An 18017-nucleotide genomic window follows, 5' to 3' on the forward strand; every position below is an offset into this window, starting at 1 on the left:
AGAGAGAGAGAGAGAGAGAGAGAGCAAGAGAGAGAGAGTGGGAGCAGGGGAGGGGCATAGAGAGAGAATCCCAAACAGGCTCCACACTGTCAGTGCAGAGCCAGATGCAGGGCTCAAACTCACGAACCATGACATCATGACCTGAGCCAAAAATCAAGAGTCAGAAGCTTAACCGACTGAGTCACCCAGGCGTCCCAGAAATCATTTTTTAAAAAAAATTTTTTTTAACGTTTTATTTATTTTTGAGACAGAGAGAGACAGAACATGAATGGGGGAGGGGCAGAGAGAGAGGGAGACACAGAATCGGAAGCAGGCTCCAGGCTCTGAGCCATCAGCCCAGAGCCCGACGCGGGGCTCGAACTCACGGACCGCGAGATCGTGACCTGAGCCGAAGTCGGACGTTTAACCGACTGAGCCACCCAGGCGCCCCAATCATTTTTTAAATTAACCTATTTTGCCTAGTACTAGCACCCATTCAGCTTTCATCCTATGAACGTTCTCCTTTAAGGTAACTATCTATCTTAAACATGGTTTTCATTTTCTATGGCAAAACTGACTTGATGACATTGTCAAAACTGTTTTAGTTTTACGCTTGATACAAAGACAGTGAATCACTATATGCAGACATTATTCTTACTTAAAACTAATAACAATATTAGTAAGGCTGTTTCTCCTATCTAGATTTTTTAAAAATTATCTTTGTACTTAAATTTTTTGTTTATCTTATTTGCTATAGTTTGGCCATGAATTTCAGGACAAATACAAATAGACTGAAATTCACCATTAATGAGAAGATAGGAAAACTTTACTTCTACAAAATAACATTCGAAATAATGACGTGACTCCCTAAAATCCATGTCCATGACTCAGAAGGAAAATGAAATGTGTTCTCTAAGAGGCTAGATGATATCCAACATACCGACAGCAATAATATTGGAAGTAAACCACAGGTGTTACATAAAAAGATAAAAATAATTACTGCAGTATCCTCCCATACGTGTATCCTCTTCAGAATGTCAACCTTGAATTGTGTCTCCATGAATAACATTTCCAAAGAGCTAGAGCCCAATTCTGGTTGAATGTTTTGCTATTATTGATAATTAACAGCTACTGAGTGTTTAGGATGCAATTAGGCGTTGTAATAAACACCAGCTAATCTGATAGCTATCTAGTCTAAAGAGATTATATAAGTAGATTAAGTTTCGATTGAATACTGAAGGACTGGATGGTAGCAAATTAAGTATGGAAGAAAGAGTCCCTTGACTTATTTTCAACACAAGAAAACCTACACAGAAATGGAAGCCATTTATTTATCCCATAAATATTTAATTGACTTCCCACTGTATGCCAGTCAGTGACCTAAGCCCTGAGGACTACGCACTTAAGGAAACATTAGTTCTCTTTGCTTACTGAGTTTACATCCTAGTAAAAGACATAAGTAAATTAATTACTCCCACATGGATCAGGGAGACGAGGGATAAATGCTTGAGATAATAAAGAGATTTAAAGGTATGAGAACTTCTGAGGACTTACTAGAACACAGCCACCATTCCATTAATGTACTGTTTACCCCAAGACCCCTGAGGGAGATTGTTTTTTCATTGTTTAAAGTGTCATTATGTTTTTTTAATTAAAAAAAATTCTTTTTAATTTATTTATTTTGAGAGAGAGAGATAGAGAGTGTGAGCGGAGGAAGGACAGAGAGAGACACACAGAATCTGAAGCAGGCTCCAAGTTCTGAGCTGTCAGCACAGAGCACGATGCAGGACTTGAACCACGAATCGCGAGATCATGACCTGAGCTGAAGTCTGACACTTAACCGATTGAGCCACTTAAGTGTCTCAAAGTGCCATCATTTTTATTTTCTTAAATCAACAGAAATTTCATAGAATCCATAGGAATATGGAAGAACTAAGCTCAGAAAAATGTCAGAAGCCAGGGGAGTCTGGACAGTGAGCATCAGAGCCCAGCTAACACAGAGGCAGTCCCCTAGGGCACTGCCATTAACTCCACTAACAATAGACTCTCAGCACCATCCCTGTGATCAATAATTGCATCACTGTTACTGTGTCGTATTCACTTGAGATCCAAAGTCGTATGTTAAAGCATCTGATTGAGAAAGCCTAGTTTCTGCGGCCAGGTTCTAATTCTTAGCAGGAAGAATACAAACGTCTGGGTCCTTTCTACTTCCATATCGCATTACTGTTTTATGGGACAGTGTCTCGCACTCAGATTCGTATAGTAGGGTACTGTATGAACAAATAAAAGGCTTTCTGAAAGCTTAGATTTAAAACAAAAAATGAACAAACTGACATACCTACTTTTTTATAGCCTCTAAAGTTAGCTGTATGCCCATATTATTCTGTGAGACTGAGAAGAGGTGCTCCAAAAATGTAACTGGCTTGTTAATTTAACTAGTATATGAATATTTGAATAAATAATTATAAATAATTCAATTTTATATGCAAATTCTCAATTTTAAATACAAAGTTTTATGGGCACCTGGGTGGCTCAATCAGTTGAGCCTCTGACTTCAGCTCAGGTCATGATCTCATAGTCTGAATTTGAGCCCCGTGTTGGACTCTGTGCTGACAGCTCGGAGCCTGGAGCCTGCTTCTGATTCTGTCTCCCTCTCTCTGCCCCTCCCCCATTCACACGCTGTCTCTCTGTCTCTCAAAAAATAAAATAAAACATTAAAAAAATTTAAACATGAATACAAAGTTTTAGTTTTAAACCTAATCTAGTATGATTTTTACCTTCCTTGTATTAAGAAGTAGCTACTAGCATCCTGCATTTGTTGAATGATAAAGATATTTCTAGGTTGACTGAACAGTAACATTTTAAAACATGTTATTGGGATACGCCACAAAAACATAAATGAAAAAAATGTCATCAATCATGAGATTTTGTCTTTTAGAGTGTATCTTTTGAAAAGGAAGAATTTTTAATTATATTATTAGTTATTAATTAAATCATATGCCTCACGGATTACAAAGAGATCATCATTTTTGCCTATGAGTTTAATGACTGGAAATGTTATAGTACTTTAGGAGTGAGAAACTAAAACATACCTCAGAATGACAATCGCATTTTGAAATTAGATGGCATAGGAGGATTAAGTGGACAGAGATAGTAGCTATAAATATAAAAGAAATCTGGGATCTGCAAGGATTTAATCAGATCTAGAGTAACTTCCTTGCTGTTACTAATATATCCTCATTATTTGGGCTGCAACAAAAATGAAATGTAATGCTCCTTAGCTGCAGAACTAGAGAGCGAAGCAAAAACATAATGACCAAAAAACCCTCAATGGTAGCGTGGAAAGAATGGTAGAAAAGAGCAACATGATTTTAAATACTCATTAATACTATGAAATAAAGATGAGTTGCATTTTCAAAATTCTAATAGAACTGTGCCTAATTCTAGGGTCTTTCACACAGAATCAAATGACTAGCAGTCATTAGTGCCAACCAGTTATGTTAACATTGGATATCATGCAAATTCCCGCCAAAATTTTGACTAATGGGAAAGGAAATTTTATTGCAGAATGTTAACAGCAGCCGCAAATCTCTACTTTTTAACTTGGGATATATCTTGGTAAATTAACTCTTTATAACATAAAATGTGCTCTGAAATCCAGAAATATAACATTGTATTTATAGTTTAATAGAGTTTTATAAAGGAAGCTATTTTTCTGAAAAGTAAGGATTTAAAATAGATATTTGAAAAGATAGCAATAGTTAGCAACAATAGATACAGATCCAGCATACATATTAGGGAATTAGTGATATTGCAGTAACAAATCACATGATGTAACAGTATTATACCAATAATTATTAAAATAACCTTTACAAATATACCATTTATTGGGAATATAAAATATTAAATAAGGTCCAAAATGCCTAAAAAAACAGACTAACTTGATTTAGACACAAATTTTACCATTTGGATATTCTATATACCGAGAGATATTGTGGAACCCTGCATATATTAATATCTGCAAATACTCTGGCACAGCAGTACTCAAGTTACAGTACACAGACTCATTTCACTTCCTAAGCTGTTTATGCCTATCCATGAGTTAGCATAGAAATTGATGCCAAACACTGAGAAAATTTTATAAGCAAGTTGTCAGAGTAATTTTATGTCTGTTGAAGCTGATGATAAAATGTTGATCTTTATTCCATGTATGTATTTTACTATTTTTTCCAAATAATTAATTTGTGTTGTATTTATAAAAAGCATCAACTCCCAGCAGAGTAGAAATCAGAAACAAAACCAGAGAATGAAAAGCACTATTCCACAGTTGTTGACACTACATATTGGACTCATCCAACTCTGAGAGGTCAGGTATAGAGTCCTCTTAACACATGCCCCAAATTGTTTAGTTCTACCCTTAACTTTTTGTGAGAGCTCAGTGTAGTTGCAAGAAACTCACAGTCTGCCCTCACACAGACCTGGATGTGAAATTGCGTTCAGCCATATATTAGACATTCTTATATTTTAATGTATTGACCATGGTCTCAAAGCTGAGGGTGGTAGGGAGGACATGTAGGAGAAGACACATGACTACAGGACTAATAAGGAGAAAATAAAAAATTACTAGTTGATCAATTGTCCCAAAAGTTGGTGGAATAAAAGCCTAGAGATAAAATGAAAACAAACAAACAAACAAACAAAAAGATTGGCTGAAGGAATTCTTAGAGTAGAGATCGCTGGGGTATTTTTCCATTTCCCAGGAAGGAAAAAGGATGATCCCACATAACAAGTATATATGCAGAGGCGGCAAAGAAAATTCAATATTCACACTATTCCTCTAGTCCACAATGGGATGAGGAGTTTGTACCAGAATATAAAGGAACTGCATCATCATGTCTGCTGTTTAATTCAGCTGACCTTTTATTTTCCGCCACAAAATATTTCCAAGCAGTGCAGAGATTTATAGTTTGTTACAAGTACCTCATTTCATGAAACTGTAGCAAACAAGTTGGCTGGTTAGTTTAAGTAGATCCTTTAAATAGATTAGGTCCCAAGGCGGAAGCAAATACTAGCACTTTCTGCACAGCTGGATGCTGTCCCAGTGCTGCAATAAGAACAGAGCACAAAGGAGTTCTGGGGAGAACCTTGACATGTGCCCCATGGAGACCCAGCATCACAGAACACAGTGGCAAATTTATCTAGAGAAATCTGAAGGGGGGATAATGTCCTTATGGCTAGGTAAAAAGAGAAGAGCAATGGAAAGCTTAAAAGTAACAGGGCTTACATTTTTCTGAAAGAACCTACACAAGAATGTTCTTCCCTCCCAGAGATGCATCACTGAGGAAGGGCCTTGTCAAAAATTGTCAAAGGGCTGGCATTTTACTCTGGTTACAAACCAACACGTTAGCCTGCCACAGTTCTCATAGATGTGGGCAGATAAAAGAGATTCCTGCGTCAGCAATAAAGGGATTTATTCATCAGAGCAAGCAATGTGACAGAAGGAAATTAATGTTCACATCAGTGTCTTTGCCCCTAGTTCCCTATGGGCCAATGTAGAAGCAGGACCAAGTATATGGAGGACACAGTGGAGGGTCTATGTCACAGCTGAGGAACCCCAAGTTTAAGAAAATCCAATATTTAATTTTTTTTAATGTTTATTGATTTTTAAGAGAGAGAAAGACAGAGGGTGAGTGGGGGAGGGGCAGAGAGAGAGGGAAACACAGAATCTGAAGCAGGCTCAAGGCTCTGAGCTGTCAGCACAGAGCCCGATGCCGTGATTGAACTGTGAGACCATGACCCTGGCCAAAGTCAGACACTTCACCAACTGAGCCACCCACGTGCCCCAGAAAGTCCATCATTTTAAAGGAGGCTGCTAGCAAACTTGACTGAACTTTGCCTTAAAGGGAGACATTACCTTTATTATCCTAGATAATCTTCCCTTTGACCTAGAGAGAAATATGATACCTTAGAAGCTGTTTGATAAGCAAACATTCTTGAAAAGATAGTTCAGAACAAAACATGATGCAAGATGTACAGAAACACCTTGGAGAATTGCTCTCCAGCAGATCTTAGAAAGCTGTAGGATCTTTAATGTGGCTAGTGACAGTTATTGTGCCTTGTGTCATGAGTGATAAGGGAGATCTATAAATAAATGTAAACTTCTAACACAGGTTTGCTTCATCAGTTCAATATCTTCAATGTTTCTTGTTACCCATTTCCTGCCCTAAGATCACAGGAGACAGAGGGAATAGAGAAAGAGATAGAGCTAAAACAAGGACAATAGCAAAGCAATGTACTCCCCCTCCCCCCCTCCCCCCCCTCCCCACACTCTACCACACACACGCACACAGACTGCTGGTCTTTGGAATGAAGTAGTCAGATATACTTAAGGTGAAGCGAACATGCAGGAAGATTCAAACAGTATCAGGAATTAAATATTGATACTTTTTGGGGTGCTCAGTCGGTTAAGCGTCCGACTTTGGCTCAGGTCATGATCTTGCGGTTTGTGAGTTCGAGGCCCATGTCGGGCTCTGTGCTGACAGCCCAGAGCCTGGAGCCTGCTTCAGGTTCTGTGTTTCCCTCTCTCTCTGCTCCTCCCCTGCTTACACTCTGCTCTCTGTCTCAACAATAAATGAAAAAGGAAAAAAAACTTTATATTTTTTAGAGTAAATCTGCAAAAAATTGGTTATACATATGTGACTTTTTAAAACTTTAAAATATTTTTAAATATTTATTTATTTTTGAGAGAGAGACACACACACAGTGCAAGTGGGGGAGGGGCAGAGAGAGGGAGACACAGAATCAGAAGCAGGCTCCAGGCTCTGAGCTGTCAGCACAGAGCCCGATGCAGGGCTCGAACTCCTGAGCCATGAGACATATCTCATGAGACATATCTCATATCTTCGACCTGAGCCGAAGTTGGACGCTCAACCAACTGAGTCACCCAGGCGCCCCTATGCATATATGACTTTAAACATATTATTTAGTATTAAGTTAAAGTTTTCCCATTAACAAATGTGGTTAATATTAACATGAAGACCACAGGGAAGGTGGGAGGATTGTAAATGGAGGACACAATGGTGGGTATAAAAACACATTTAAAAGCAGATTTAAAAGCATATGCTTGAAAAAAATCACAATGTAAATGTTCAGTAGTTGATATTATTTTCAACCAGATGATGGTGTATGGTTGTATTTACTTAAGCACATTTTAAATGCTTTTTGCTAGGTAATTTAGTAATGCTTTTGACACTGAAAACAGAATAGATTGTGTATTTAAAATTGACGTGTGAAAATACAAAGATTTTGGTGTTGGTCTATCTGTTATATTGACGTTTATAATCTGTAATGACTTATATAATGAGATGAATTCTATAGTAGACCCCGGGTAAAGGTTTCTACTACATATGGAGAGAGGGAAGAAATCAGCTGATCTTGTCTAAACAAAAACTGATATGTATTCTAAAATGGATAATTGAAATCTCAGAAACCTAAACTGAGGACAGAGATTGTAAAATCTACAAGATACATCCTGTTCCTTTCCTGGATCTCAAGGTTGAAAGCCTTCATAAAATTCCATGTTCTGAAATATAAATTGCAACTTCATAAAATCTAGAATGCCATCATTCTAACTGAAAAAAGAAATGGTTTGAGAAATAAGTTGGGGTGCCTGGATGGCTCAGTCAGTTAAGCATCTGACTTTTGATTTCAGCTCAAGTCATGATCTCAGGGTTTGTGGATTCAAGCCCCACTATGGGCTCTGCACTGACAGCTTGGAGCCTGCTTGGGATTCTCTTTCCATCTCTCTCTCTCTCTCTCTCTCTCTCTCTCTCTCTCTCCCTCTCTCCCTCCCTCCCTCTCAAAATAAATAAATAAACTTAAATTAAAAAAAAAGAAATATGTCAAATGTTGACATTTGAGTTTGGATATAAACTTGTTTGAAGCCTACAAAAACAACAACAAAATTGGATCCATGAGGGTGTTAGTCCAGGAAAGAACAATTTTACTAAAAAGGATGAATATCTAAAAAAGACATTTTAAAATGACCATGACCAAAACAAGAATACGCTGCTGTAGGTGATAAAAAAAATTAGAAAGCTGTATTTTCTTTATTAGAAGGACTCTTTGATTGTAAAAAAAATCTTGTGATAAGGTGTTTAGAGAGAGTAAACTACTTTATTTTAACTTAATTGGTAGTAATTTCCAAGTCCTTCAGACAAAGACAACCAGGAGCAAGTCTGTACTGAACAAAGTTGAAATCATTAATTCTTTGCAACAAGGGGGAATACATAAACACACATACACATGCATGCATACATACATACATGCATACATATGTACAATAAAATACAGTATCATGCTTGCTAAGAGAAAAAGGTGATCACCTTGGATTTTTAAAAATCTAGTTATATGCTGGTTTACCAAGGGCTAAACCTAAGGCCACAGAATAATTGAAATTAAAAGGGGGGATAAAAAAGGAAGTTAATTGCATCACTGTTTTTAACAGCCAAAAATTAGGAAACCAAAAATACATTGCGATACATTTATATAATGTAATATTAAATATAGCTATAAACAGACCATAGTGTCACATATTAATGTGTATGTAAATTAGTACCAATCTAATTATGATTGAGAATGGAATAATCAAGTTCTTGAGTATGTTCATACATACATATATGAACTATTCAAGAACATTTATAAAAACTAAATAAGAGTTATAGAGGTATAAGCATATGTAACAATATTTTTTAAAAATGTTTATTTATTTTTGAGAGAGCATGAGTGAGGGAGGGGCAGAGAGAGAGAGAGAGAGAGAGAGAGAGAGAGAGAGAGACAGAGGATCCAAAGCTGGCTCTGCGCTGACAGCAGTGAGCCCGATGTGGGGTTTGAACTCATGAACCATGAGATCATGACCTTAAGTCAGATTCTCAATTGGACTGAGCCACCCAGGTGCTCCTGTAATAACACTGTTTTTTTAAAAAATGCAAGGATGGAACTTGTTGGGATGAGCACTGGGTGTTATATATAAGTGATGAATCACTAAATTCTACTCCTGAAACCATTATTACACCATATGTTAATTAACTTGGGTTTAAATGAAATAAAAAAAATGCAAGGAAACAATGAAAACAAAATAGAGAAATGGATTATCTCTAGGTATATGCAGGGAGACTGAATAAGAAAGGATCAGGGGCGCCTGGGTGGCTCGGTTGGTTAAGCGTCCGACTTGGGCTCAGGTCATGATCTCACGGTCTGTGAGTTCGAGCCCTGTGTCAGGCTCTCTGCTGACAGCTCAGAGCCTGGAGCCTGTTTCAGATTCTGTGTCTGCCTCTCTCTCTGCCCCTCCCCTGTTCATGCTCTGTCTCTCTCTGTCTCAAAAATAAATAAACGTTAAAAAAAAAGAAAGGATCAAAATTAGATAAAAAGAGTAGATAGAAGTAGATATTGTGACATTTCTAGCTCTTAGGTTTATGTTGATTTCATGGTTGCTCATCATAAAACCAAAACACCCACCCACACTCATACATACATAAACACAAACATAAAGCTATTGACAGAGTAAGTTGTCATTGTGCCCTCAAATAAAGACTATGATTAATCAAGTTCTGTTCGACAGGGGGCAGGTTTTCTAAAGTTTGGACACCTCCATCAACAACAAAGTCTATTCCATTTACTGAATTAATAATCCTTATGACAGTGACCCATGGAGTGTTACTAGTCACATATACTAGGACTACTTAAATATCATTGTCTGTATAAGAGAATGGAAACATACAATGCTTTTCTGAATGATAAGGCTGACAACTTATTCTGACAATTGTCACTAACCCCACTCTTTATGTGCAAATCCTTTAATTATTTCCTAAATAAGTGAAAACAATAAAAAGGAATATTAGCTATTTTTATTTAATAGGCTCACTTAATTGCCTTCATTCAAATAAAGGTGTAAAAGTTTGAACAGAAAATTTTGTCCTTTGGGAATTATTCACTCTTAGGAGAAAAGAAGCTACAAATTACAGAACCTGAAATATCCAGTATAAAAAGAAAAAGTGGAGATCACTTGTAACTATAGAATGCTGGGTTCTGTTTCCCATTCTTAACTTATTCTGAAGTCATGAGGGTGTTGTTGCTAGGAAATCTTAGACATTTATTGCTCATGATTTCTGTGTTATCCCCCACTAAGGACCCATTCAAGTGTGTTTTATTTCCCCTTGTTTTATTCTTTTAATCCCCAAACACCCTACTTAAAGTTAACATCCAAAATCACGGAAAAGGTTGTTTTAACCATCTCTGAGTGTTTTCATTGATTCTTAGAAAATTCATTTTGAAGCACTGACTTCATGGTAGATAGATAGGTAGGTAGGTAGGCAGGTAGATACATAGATGATAGGCAGATGATAAATAGAGTGTAAAGTCTTGAATATTAAGAAATCCTCAGAAGATTATAAAACCAATTGCTGTCAAAAATGTTTTCTGAATTGTTGGTATACCATAACCTGTCTTGCATTAATTTTACAATATTTCTATAAAATAAACTAAAACATAAAGTCCATAAATTGATCAACATTAGATCAAAACAGGTATAGTTTTAATATCACATGCATTGAGGGGCAGGCACCTGGGTTAAGTGGCCGACTTTGGTTCAGGTTATGATCTTGTGGTTGGTGAGTCTGGACCCCTGTCAAGCTCTGTGCTAACAGCTCAAAGCCTGGAGCCTGCTTCAGATTCTGTGTCTCGCTCGCTCTCTGCCCCTCCCCCGCTTACACTCTGTCTGTCTGTCGCTCTCAAAATAAATAAACATTAAAAAAAATCGCATGCAAAATAATCAACTCTTCTTTATTATACCTTGGTAATATTGTATGTGTGTTGGGAGGTGGAGTATACAAAATGATGAGCTAATGTCTTAAATTATATAATGTATCACCAGACAGAAGCATATAATTTTGAACATTAGAAGACACTTCTTAAATTTTAAGTTGCATATTCCTGAGGTGTTACCTGAACTACTACTATTTGCATGTCACCTGGTAAAATCTAAATGGATTTGCCTTGTTGACAAGTAGTAGAATAAAGACTGTCATGCAAAAAGATAAACTCAAGTGTGCAAAGTAAAACCCCGTCAATGTTAAGGGCAATGTATAGCTTCCTACTGCCATGACTTAAGTATATCTGTGCCCTTCTATCCATTTTAATATACAAAAGAGATCGGCTTCCTTATCAGTAGGTGGTCTATATCTGAAAGCTTGTTATCCAGTCTGGAACTTGGATTGTTTTAACTTGGCACCCATCCCATAGATTGGAACTGCTCTGTGGAAACTGGTATATTTAGTTGTTCATATTGCTACTGAGATCCAGACAAAATATAACCTTGAAAGTCAATAGAGCAAAAAATAGTAAACAGAAAGATGTTATCAATTACTGACAACATGGCAGAACTCTTTTCCATGTGTTAAAATGATTAAGGCATGACAATATTTTTCATAGTTATCCATGGAAAAGAGTTCAATTTATGTGACTGTGACTTACCCATAATAAAATAAATATAAAAATCTTAGGTCCATTAAAATTTTAAATTTAAAAGCATTTTTATTAATCAGGCTTAGAGATTATTTTGGTATTCATAATCTCTCTTGCTTTCCCATTTCCATAGTGTTAGTGATAAAGACTTTTTATACAGTGGGCCAATCTATATCCATGCTCTTCAGCAAAACAGATAAGCTTTTTTTCTGTCAAAACATTTAATTATAAAGTTGTTCGTGTTAGTTAAGAAGTAAATCATTTAAAGGGTAAAAAAGATTAAATGTAATCTTGAAAGGAAAATGCTTACAGATAAAAAGGAAAGAAACTTGTAGTCAAAGAGAGAAAGTAATTTGTCTTTTCAAGATAGTTAATGAGCTTCAGATACTCTTTGATGATGAGAAAGAGTATGATACACACACAAAAAAAGCTTTAATGAAGTATAAAATTATAACAGATAATGAAGTTCTTTTTTTAGAATATGCAATTAGTAACTGTTGGATTTCTATTTCTTAAAACCATAAATATATTGACAATGCTACATACATGTAAAACCATTTTAAATAAGTTATAAATTCTAACTGAAGATGATCAAGATCAAACCAACTTTTTTTTTCCACCTCAATTCTCCTTTCTGAAAGATCAGGGGGAAAAAGTATGTTTAAGCATACAGGATTTCAAAAAGGTTTATATTAAACTGTTTGGATCGTAATAATATAGGAATTAGCTAAGGAGATTTATTTAATCAGAAGATGAAGAGGTTTTATGGTGGTACTCTGAAAAAAGAATTCATGAATAAAATGATCAGAAAATGTTAACAGACTGATAATTTGGAAAATAAGAATTAGTGGAATTTTATGTAACTGTTCTAAAATTATAATACCAGAAACAAAGTAAGAAACATAAGTCATTTGACAGTAAATATGTCAAAGTTAACTTAAACCTTCAAGTAGTAAAGTATGGCCTCTCCAAGTACTTCTATTTTGTGATGATTTAAAAAAATTTTTTAACGTTTATTTATTTTTGAGACAGAGAGGAACAGAGCATGAATGGGGGAGGGTCAGAGAGAGAGGGAGACACAGAATTTGAAACAGGCTCCAGACTGTGAACTGTCAGCACAGAGCCCCACGTGGGGCTCGAACTCACAGACTGCGAGATCATGACCTGAGCCGAAGTCCGACGCTTAAAGGACTGAGTCACCCAGGTGCCCCTGTGATGATTTTTAAAAAATTTTCCATACTAAACGTATATAATGAAATAACTTGTATAATTATAAAATGCATATGTAAAAGGATGTAGCCTGTAGATATATGCAAAAGGATGTTTTCTTACAGTACTGTTAGCATAGAAATAATATGTAGATGACTAAAATGTTAAATAATAAAAAAAGTTGTTTAAATGCAATTTCAATTCTCTAAGATATCTTATGCACCTATCAAAAGGTTTAGGTTTAACAAGAAAGACGTTAATCAGCTACTAACAGAAAAATAAGGTATAGAACAGCATACATACTCTGGCATTGTTTATAATATAGATAGGTATTGGCTTAGCTGGTCCTTTCTTTGTTCAAACTGTCTGCTAAAATTATGTACTAACTGGATAACATTGGTTTGGGGAGACATGGCTTTGGGATTTATTAAGATTTTCCCTATTAGATATAACGTTATGATGTTTAAAATTTTTTAAAGAAAAATATACAGACAAGAAAAAAGTAAAATATGACATTAAACAGGAGCCTTGTAATATTGTACATAGTTGATTTTGAACAGTGACTAAAATCTTTTCTTAATTTGAATTGAGTCCCCTTCTAAACTAATTACTTTAAAAACTATTATTTTTAATAAGCCCCACTCTTAGATGTCCAAGAATCTAAGTATAATTTTACATATAACTTCTATAATTGCTTTTGTTAGAAGATAGTACCAAAGAAGTTTTGATAGAAGATAGTTGTCTTTATTATTTTTTTTAAATGTTTATCTTTTATTTTTGAGACAGAGAGAGACAGAGCATGAGCAGGGGAGGAGCAGAGAGAGAGGGAGACACAGAATCTGAAGTAGCCTCCAGGCTCTGAGCTGTCAGCCCCAAGCCCGACAACAGGCTCAAACTCATAGACTGTGAGATCATGAGCCGAAGTCAGATGCTTAACTGACTGAGCCAACCAGGTGCCCCTAATTGTCTTTATTAATGATCCCTCAGTAACCCAGAATATGTTCCATAATATGGATGGCTTATCCAAACAGTGGAAAGTTATAAGAGAAAAGACTGAGGTCTCCAGAAAAAGTAAAATTCTCCTCTATAATGCCTTTGAACCAAGACCACAACATCAACTTCTGTCTGAATCTCCAGGCTGCCAGTCTGCTCTGCAAAATTTGGTCTCACAAGCCTCTACAACTGTGTGAGCCAATTCCTTAGAATAAATCTCTTTCTCTATGTATATGCATACTATTGGTTTTGTTTCTCTGGAGAACCCCGACTAATATAGTAACTAACAATGGTAAATGTATTAAATCCAAAGTGAATTGCAAGCAGTTTTAAATTCAAATGCCTTTAGGGACATAGCGAATGACTGAAATTAGAAAATCAGATGGCTATAAAACATTCAGTAGTGGTGGGTATGATGGTGAAATTAAGACTCCATTCCTGTTGAAAGAAATTCAAATGAAAGTATTTTTTAAAACGTACCCTAATCAAAAATCCTCGTAGGCTGATTTAGCATGTGGAATGCCAGTGTGTGATTTAGTTCAAAGAATTAATAGAAGTGGAAAAGAATTGTGGGTTGAAATGATTAAATAAAACTTTACAGGGCTAAAGAGATTTTGAACCTTCCTTGACCAAGACTGGCTTAACATTCCTTGCAACCTGACTAAATTTTAGACAAAATTCTTCCTGACTCTGGGCCCCTGACATTCCTTTTCATAGAGTTTTTGCTTTAGAAGACCTATAGTTGTAAATCCTTTCTCTGCTCCTTTGAATGTAAATCCTTTTCAAAGCTACTTGCTAATTTACAAAATAGGAATGTCTTTCTCAAGAAGCCTAACTTTGGCAGGCTACTCCAAATTATAAAACTGCCTCCTGACATGAAAGTGTAAGAAAGTTCACTTTTCATTTTCCTAAAACCAATTAGGAAACACAGATGGCCTAACCCCACCTCCCCTACTCCTGCTCTTAAAAACATCCCAGCCTCTTGTTTTAGTGGAGTTGAGCTCAGTTACCTTTCTCCCCTAAGTCAGTAACCTCAGAAAATGTCTTCCTTGACTATTTAAATTTGTCCAGAGCAAATTTTGCTTTGATTTTGTTTTTGTAATTTCATTTCAGTTAACTTATAGACTCAAATAGATATAGATACTTGAAAATAGACTTTTGACTAAGAAAATGGCAAAAACAACAACAAAAAGACTATTTCAGTAGTGTTATGTATTCCTTCTTTGATTCTTGGCTCCTTTTTCTAAGTCATCAAGAAGCCTACACAATTAGTAGAGACTTAATTCAAAGTAAAACAAAATAAGAGACATGATTTCATTATAAAGAAGCTTTATTTCCAGAAAATTTATAAGTCACAATCTCTTCCTGGTTGATTGATGAGCCCCAAGATTATGTAGCCCATTTTTACGTCTCACTAAATCATTGAAACAGCAGATTTTTTCCTCCTTTTTGTTAATTACATTTAAGTCAAATGCTCATTTAGCAACTGTGCTACATATATTCTCTCATAATCAGCTGAAAATATATTTTACTTTTCAGAGATATAAATATATAAAGACATAAAGTATATATATAGAGAGAAAGTAGTAAAGACATTAAACTGAAAAGAAAATCTCAAGAAAAAAATTCCTAGTTATATCACCAAATATCTTACCCATTATACATTATAACAGAAATTAAACTTTTAAGTTTTTTTGTTTGTTTTTATTTTTGTTTTTTTCCTATATCATTAGTGAACTAGAGCAAGAATAATAACTTTTATCCACTGGTTTGTATTTTTTTTAAAATTTCATTCAAAGGGCTTTAACTAATAAATTACAACAGAAAACTAATGATATCACTCATATATTCAGACATTCCTGAAATATCTATCTTTAAAGATTACGGCACCTGTGAGATATACAATAAATGACATATATATACACACACACACACACACATATATGTGCATATATTATATGTCTGTATGTACATGCCTTTCCTTTTCAGTTAATATATACTATTGTATTATATATATATATATACACACTTGTGTATATTATATATATATATATGCTAGATATTCATAGATATACATACATCTAGCATTGAAACATTTTCATAACAAGATGAAAATATTTATTTTGATAACCGAAGTCCTAATAAGCATTACTTTAGGAATAATGAAAGCACTTTAATAAAAATGGAAAGTAAAACATCATGTATAAGTTGGAAGAAGAACAGTTTCAGAATTCACAATATTGAGATTCCCTCAGATGAAAGGCAGAGATATAGAAACTGTTGTAAGCTTCAATCTATGTCACATGAATCTCTTAAAGAAAACAGAAGAGTCACCAGATAACTGAACATTTTACAAGGTCAGGGTCCATATTTCCAGTCCCTACTAAAGCAAAAGCAGAAGTTAAGTGTTTGGTGGCTCAGCATACTTCCTACATATCTTTTATGATTGTGGAATAGAAACAAATATGAAGGAAAACTGTGTTCAAAATTCACCAACAAGTATCACTGGATGCCTTTAGAGTAGAAAACAAGAACAGCAATATTAGCCACTGGCAATATTGAATAATTCATTTCCTAATTTATTGCTGTACTTAAATTCAGAAACCAAATGCAGAAGTACAGGACAGGTGAGTTGTGAATTTCCAACAGTTTAAGTGAAAAAGACCTGGAATTTAAGTTGACTACAAGTGGAATATAAGTCAATGGCATGACAGGGCTGTCAGAAAGGCAATTTGACTTAGAGAGAACTAATACAACTGCAGTGTCCATATTAAAGTAGGGAACCATTCCTACCTGTCAACCGTACTCAGATAACTTTGGATATAGCAAGATCAGCTCTAAGCACCACAAGTTACAAAGAAAGTCCATAAAATCTAACACATTCAAGTGGGTTTTGTGCGTTTGTTTTAAAAATTTGGATAAAGAAAATGAAAACATTTTCTTTAAAAAGTTTGAGATAGAGATGGTGAATACTATCTTCAGCTGTTGAAAAAATGTTCTCAAAATTAAGAATGATTTCGGTGATGGACTAAATGCTTGCGTTCCCTCAAAATGCATATCTCGATATCCTAACCCCTAATGTGATGTTATTTGTAGGTGGGGTCTTTGAGAAGTAATTAGGTCGTGAGATTGGAGCCCTGAATAGGATTACTGCCTTTGTGAGACAAAAGAGCTTGCTCTAATTCTCTGCTCTTTGCCATGTGAGGTTAGAAGAAAAAGATGCCCATCTGCAAACCAGGTCCTCACTAGATACTGGGTGTGTGTCATCTTGGATTTCCCAATCTCCACAACTATGAAAAATCAACATTTGTTGTTAAGACACCCAGTCAATGGTATTTCGTTAGAGCAGTCTGAGCAGACTAAGACAATTTAATTCCTTCATTCTTCTATTAGCTCAACAAATATCCATTGAGTGTTGAGTTTATGCCTCACAGTGAGCTGGACAAAGATGATTCTGACAGTGAAACAATAAAATATGGACAGTATACATGAAAAGGATTTTTAGTCTTTCAAAGATAAGAGGTTGTTACAATAACTATAATGCAACTAACTATAATAAGGACTGTGACAGAGGAGCAGAGAATATTACATAAGAGGGTCAGCTAAACTAGATGGGCCAGCCAGTCTTCAAGGGAGGGAATCACATTTCTATCAAGAACTGAATGATAATCTGAAGAATGTGTAAGAGAAAATTGTGGTAATACGAGAAATGCAGACAGATCCAAGAAGACTAGAAAATTGTATAAAAACTTGCAGATGATGAGAGAGGTAATGCTTTGGAGAACTTGAAAATAATTGTGCGGAGGGGTGGCTTAGTCAGTTAGGTGTTCTTCGACTCAGGCCATGATCTTGTGGTTCCTGGGTTCAAGCCTGCATCAGGCTCTGTGCTGACAGCTCAGAGCCTGGAGCCTGCTTGGGATTCTGTGTCTCCCTCTCTCTCTCTGCCCCTCCCCTGATCATATTCTGTCTCTATCTCTCTAGAATAAATAAACATTAAAAGAATTGAAAATAATTGTGCAGAGATGGATTACAGAGTTTCTGAGGAGGTGTGGCAAGATTTGTAAATAACAAGAAAAAGACTCAAATGATGGTGGGTCTTACGAAGCATGTGTAGGAATACAGTTTATCCTAAAGGTGAGGGCAGACCATTACATGGACAGATGAGGGACGCCTGGTGGCTCAGTTGGTTAAGCATCTGACTCTTGATTTCAGCTCAGGTCATGATCCCATGGTTTGTGAGACTGAGCCCTGAGTCGGGTTCTGTGCTGATAGCATGGAGCTGACAGAGAGCACTCTCTCTATGTCTCTCTCTCTCT

Source organism: Panthera uncia (genome assembly GCF_023721935.1).
Source record: "Panthera uncia isolate 11264 chromosome A1 unlocalized genomic scaffold, Puncia_PCG_1.0 HiC_scaffold_16, whole genome shotgun sequence".
NCBI classification, from domain to species: Eukaryota; Metazoa; Chordata; class Mammalia; order Carnivora; family Felidae; genus Panthera; species Panthera uncia.